Source organism: Rousettus aegyptiacus, unplaced genomic scaffold (genome assembly GCF_014176215.1).
Source record: "Rousettus aegyptiacus isolate mRouAeg1 unplaced genomic scaffold, mRouAeg1.p scaffold_m13_p_6, whole genome shotgun sequence".
Classification (NCBI taxonomy): domain Eukaryota; kingdom Metazoa; phylum Chordata; class Mammalia; order Chiroptera; family Pteropodidae; genus Rousettus; species Rousettus aegyptiacus.
The window spans coordinates 43,789,618-43,796,056 of NW_023416309.1; positions in this window are offsets into that span (position 1 = coordinate 43,789,618).

Genomic DNA, 6,439 nt, shown 5'->3' on the forward strand with positions numbered 1-6,439 from the left:
CTGGTTATAACCACTAATTCTTCTTTGTACAGCATGAAAATAGGCAAAGGCCTATGAAACCTTTAAATCGAGTGTAATCAAAGGTTACTGATGATAATCTCAATTTAAGGGACATTGGATTAATCATGGTATTCCTTAACACTTGCCCTTTTGACTAAAATCCTAACACAGAAAGTTTAATTCTAAAAAAAAAAAAAAAAAATGCAACCTTCCCTCTGAGAAAAATTGTCTTATTTTTTATGAGCTTTTAATTAATTGGTGATGATTTGTCAAAGCATGCATCTTGGATCCTAAGCAATGTGGTAGGCAATACGTAGAGAGTTAATGGGAAGAGGAATGGGAAATTGGGAACAGAAAGAAGAGAAACATTCATTCATTTGGCATCCAGTATACATGTGCATACCGAGCAGCTCACATGTCAGGTGTTCTGCTGGACACTGAGATGGAGAGTGGACATGCAACAAGACAGACAGGGCCCTGCCCTCATGCAGCTTTCATTCTGGTGAGAAAAGACAAACGAGGAACAAATAGACAGTAAATAAACAATGTCGGTGATAAATGCTGAGAAGGAAATAAAAGAATCATTTGGTAGATATTATTTAGGCTAGGGGTAAAGGAGAGACAGTTTAGGTGGAATAATCTCTGATGAGGGGAAATTTGAACTGAGATTTGAAGGAAGAAAAGGAACCAGTCTTAAAACTACAAGGGAAAGAGAGTTCTAGACAGACAAACTTTAAGAACTTTGATGACTACTTTTTTCCCTACAAACTTAGAATGTTAAAGGAATACAAGTCAGTGTACATGTAGTGTTATTGGGGAAACAGCAGGAGATAAGCTTGGGCAGGTAGATAAGACCAGATGTAGGGTTTCAGATATCATGTTAAAAGGATTGAATTTTATTCTGCAATAGATGGGAAGTGACTGGGGGTTTTTAGGCAGCTTATTTAGTCTGCTAAGCCTGTTGTAACAGAATACCACAGACTTAGTAGCTTAAATAACAAAAATATATTTCCTGTTTTAGAGTCTGAAAGTTCAAGATCGAGGTCCCTTCCAGGCTTGCAGATGGCCACTTTCTTACTGTGTCTTGACATGGCCTTTCTTCTGTGGACATGTGCTTCTGGTATCACTACATTTTCTTATAAAGATACGAGTTCTGTTGAATTGGGGCCCTACCCTTCTGACCTCATTTAACTTTAATTACCTCCTTAAAGGTCCTATCTTCAAATACAGTCACTTTTGGGGTTAGAATTTTAACATATGAATTTTGTGAGGGACATAGTTAAGTTCATAACACAGGGGCTGCATTCTATAATCTTAAATTTGTAAAGTATCCCTCTAGCTGCCAAGTAGAGCTTAGATGGGGAAAGAAGGTCATAGTAATATAGAGTCAAATATAATCTTTCTTTCCTGTATATTATGCAAAAGTCTGCCCCACCCTCAAATCTCACCATTGTGAGATGCAGGTAAATAAAAAGAACACAGTTATTATCTGTTTATGTTTGATATGAAGGTCAGGTTTCGATCCAAGGAAAAGAATCTTGGATACACTCAAAACCACAAAATTCTTGCATCTATTTTCCTCCTGTTTTAAGGATTGCAAGGTCACAATATTTTTCTATAAATTCAAGCAAGACATTGTTGCATCAGCAGCAGCCATACCAGCATTGTGAAAGCCTTTTGACCAGGAAGATCCTGCCTCTGGCATAGGCAGCATACTATTGTTATTATATTAGCCCAGAAGTGGTTTGTTGCCTGTGCCCCAGTTACCACAGCCCTTTCAGGCCTGGAATGATCTCTCCTAGACACATTGATACAGAAAATTGCCCCCCCCCCCCCAACTATACTCCATTGGAGCAGAAAGTGAAAGGAAAGGCACAATATTAACAGCTGTAACTTTTGAGCTTTAATATATGGCAGCTAACTGCTTTAAAACATCATCTCCTTGAATCCTGAAAACAAAGCTCTGAGGGAGAGAGGTACTATTAACTCAATTTTAGAAATGAAGAAAATGAGGCTCAGAAAGATAAGCGGCTTGTCCAAAGACACAGGATGAGAAAGTGCAGAGCCAAGTTCTGACCTTGATATACATCAAAAGCCTTGATTCTAAGCTAAGTGCAATGGTATATATACCTATGCAGGCCATTGGGGTTTCAATTCTGAAACATTAGCAAAGTTCTCCTAGACTTGAAGTAATCAAAGCTGCATACCCAGATATGCAACTTGTGAAATAAACTGTTTATCTGATAAAAAAGCATAATCCTCTTTTGTGTGTACATATTGCTTTATAATTTATGGAGTACTTTAACATACATGAGTTCATTAGACTCTCAAAAAATTCTGTGCACATTTACTATTGCCGATTCTAGTTTACATCTAAGAGATGAGTGGCAGTCTAAGTGCCTGTTCCTTGGTCATATGGCCAGCAAATGACAGATTCTGCTTGCATATGGCCAGGATTGTCTCTTACTTCTAGGCCAATGTGCTTTCCACTAATCATACTGCCCATCCTATAGTACCTACCCTCTTCTTAATCAACTATAGTCCTCCTTTCATGGCTGTTAAGTTTGGACCATATACAGCTTGCAAAAATTGAAGGCTATGGAATAAGAAATGACTGTTTGAATATCTTCTGCCCCAATGATTTGTTTTTATGACCTTAGGTCATATTCTTTAACTATAAAAGTCTCAAACATCAGATGATTCTGCCTTCCACATAAAGTAGTTTGTAATTTTTTGTTATTACATAAGAAAAGTAATTTGTTGACCATACCCACTTACTTGGCTCCTAGTTATATGCTAGCACAAGGAAACTTAGGTGTGTAAAGGAGGATGAAAACAGCATTTACCTTACATTGTTACATATTGACATGGAAATATGTGCATGATACCTTGAGAATAGGAGGTATGACATGATCCAAATTTTTCTTTTTTAAAGGGTGTGGATGTGTAATCTCATAAACGGACTAAGATAATCTCTTTGTACAGAAAGAAAATACTGAATTGCTCTCCCCCTCTCTTGCACTTGAACCCTGCTTGTGAAGCTGGTTATACCTCTACTTCATATTAAAATATTGAGCAAGTTCTGTGTTTTACTCAATCATGCTCAGAGAAGATAATATGTTCCTAGTGGTAGAAAAACCTCATTCAAGTAACTAAAAGCTTCAGTGCAATGTGGTGATCAGAACTTTGAAATTCATTTAATTTATTATTCATGTAAGTTGATATAAATTCATTGAAGTTAATACCGCTCCCCTCTGTAAATGAAACTACCCAGCGAGAAAGCCTGCACTGGCCAATGCTGGCATAGGCATTACCTTCTCTTTATAGGAAGCCCCTTTTGTTCTACCTCCACTTTTAGAATGAGAGATGGAAGCAGAAGAGTAGATAGTCTCAGCAAATGTCTTACTGAACGTATCAATGCGAGTTGCCATTTGTGTCCTCTGTAAATATCTGAAGCAAAGTCTTTTCTCTCCGGGGTCTTTTGTAGGTTCTTAAGAAAACAGTCCACTGAAAATCTTAACTACAGCTCTGTTGACTCACAGAAATGTAACTCTACCAGTGAAATTGTGGCATTTGGTGGCATCCTTCCCCCACACTTTCAGTGAAGGGTTCCTGTAGCCTCTAAGAGATTCTCTCACATATTGCCAGGACTGTCTTCTCTCCCACATGGTTCATATCTGATCACCACATTGCACTGAAGTTTTTAGTTACTTGCATATTTGCCCTGCCATTTATAAAAATGTGATTGCTTCTCAAACAGAGCCATCTCCCCCACTGCCTGAGAAATCTTCACAGGGAACACATTTGACTTTCTCCTTGAAGAAAGATTTGAGGTGAGAGAGAATCAACATCTCTACCCTTCAAGGCATAGATAGAGGGAACTCACAGAGCCAACAATCCTCTCTAAAGATATCTTTCTTCTAGAGTCAGGTGTCTCCTTTCTTGCCTTTTTCATAGTTTTAGAGGATGGAGATGGGTGGTTAATTGTTGAAACTTCATAACCAGCCATCTGTTAGTCAACTCTTCCAAGTTCTCCATTGTTGGTCTAGAGACTCACTTTGAAATGTGTTTATTGACTCTTAGAGCCTGGAAAGAAATATTACTCTTGAAGAAAAGAGCATTTCCTGAGGCAGGAAGGAACTTTGTATGTTTGAGGGACTAAAGCAAGACCAGAATGGCTGGACTATAATGAGCAAAGGAGACTGTGGTGTGAAATGATGATGAAAGACAGAAGGTCCTCCAAATATACAGCCTTGCAAGCTGTGCTCTGGTTTGGATTTCATTCTAAACAGAATTATGATTTTCTTTAGTAGGTCATTATAAGCATGTCCTACAACATAAACCTAAAGAAAGTGGAGGTGACTTACTTAAAGAACCCCTTTGATTTACAACTATAAAGATTTATGTTCCTTATCCTTTAACTAATAAGCCCTATGAAGATAAAGATAGTAACTGTCTTGTTGACTACTACATCCCCAGATCTTAGAAATTGATCTGGCACAAATTAAATCTTCAGTTAACATGCTCTGAACAAATGAATGCATGAATGCCTAATGTCAATACCACATTGTAACTAAATGTTTGGGCTCTGAAACCTGACAGACCTGTACTTGAATACTGACTTTCCGAACGTATTGGATGTGTGGCCTTGAACAAATACATTTGACAATTAGACATAAAGGCTAACTCCAGGGATGACAGATTCTCTAAAGGATAGCTTTTCAGAAAGGCCCAGAGAGAGAGCTGGTCTCCTACAGAGTTAGAACTTGCTCCATGGAAACTAGCCACCGTTGGGAGCTTTAGGCAGTCAATCATGGTTATAGCTCTGAGGCAGTGGGCCTTGAGCCTCTACCAGGAATCAGGGGCAGGACAATGGTGACCACACAGCGACAACCAATGCATGGACTCCAGCTCCTAGTTATGCCCGGGGAAGGGTGAGCGCTCCACCAACCAACCCTGCATACTGAGGTGCAAGAACAGAGCTTGGAGGCCCCTGATCTGCCACATTATAAGGAGCCAGCCTCACCCTCATCATGCAGCTGAAAAGCACCACAATGGGGGCAGGACTCTCTACACCTGGTACCAGTCCCACCTAGATCCCTACGCACAGCCCAGAGCACATAAACACCTCCGTCTCCTTTGAAGGTGAAGCCCAATAAACACTCATCCTAACCCGAGGGTGCAAGCTGTCAGGTCAATTTCCCTGTTTTTGCTTTTTACTGTTATAAGCCTCATTTCTTATCAGTAAAATATGTATAACAATACTATCAGTTATACAGGGTTGTTTGAGTAGTAAACTATCCAATGTAGGCAAATAGTGAAACTTCTTAATACTGAACTTGCTTTTTAAAATTTTTCTCAAAAACATTTTTTTAATTTTGATTTTTAAAATTTTTTTTAAAAAATATTATTTCAATTACTTGTTTTTTGGCAATTTCTTAAATTTTGCCTTTGAATTGAGTACACATCTATCTCACCCTAGTTTCACCACTGCCTTACCTGACATATATTAAACATTAATATTATGCATTATTTTTGTTGCTGTTACTATTATTATATTACTACATTTTACCTCTCTCCTTCTTGATCTCTTTCTCTCTCTCCTAAATTTCTATTTCTCTTTTCCCTTTCACACACACTCCAAAAGGCTACTACCACTGCTACAGTTATTTATTGATAGAGTGCTTGCTTTCTGAAAAAATAAAAAATATATAGAGAGAATATTCATCATAGATAACCTTTTCATTTTTAATTATTTCATATCACAGCACACAGCACATTGTTTCATAAAAAAAAATTCAATGCTGGAATTGCTGTATAATGAGGATTTATTTGTCACTAATGGGTGCTGTTGCTATAAGCAACATTTCTATCTGTTTGGGAAGGTCGTCAAGAAGATGTTACTGCAGGTTTGACCTGGAGCTGGACCAGGGCAAGTGAAGGCTCCACTCCCTCTCCTCTGTCTTTGGAATGTGCATCCTGCTTGCCTTCCTGCTCTCCAAAGCTGCCCAGCCTTGAGATAGTGAAGTGGTGGTGAGACTATCTGGATGGGTATAAGGCTAAAGCCCGTGAAGACCCTCTGTGTGCATAACTGAACTGAACCCAGTTAGAGCCTCAATATAAACTTTTAAGATTTGGCAGGTAGGTATGGAAAAGTACTCAGCTTTCAATTACTAAGACAAGCCTCATAAATTCCCCTGCTCATTAAACCTGCCACCTGCCAATCTGGAGTGGTCTGCCTTTTTCTTCAGTCTTTCCCTGCCCTCTGCACAGGGGCCCAGTTTCAAAGTACACCTGGGAAGCTCCCAAGGTGTTGTGGCCCAACACCTGATTAAGAATTTCAATAATTCTAAGATTGTGTCTCAGGAAATGGGTACAAATTTAGAGCTGAGCATAACCTCTTATAATGCCTGGCATGAGAAAGTGGCCAAAGAAAAGT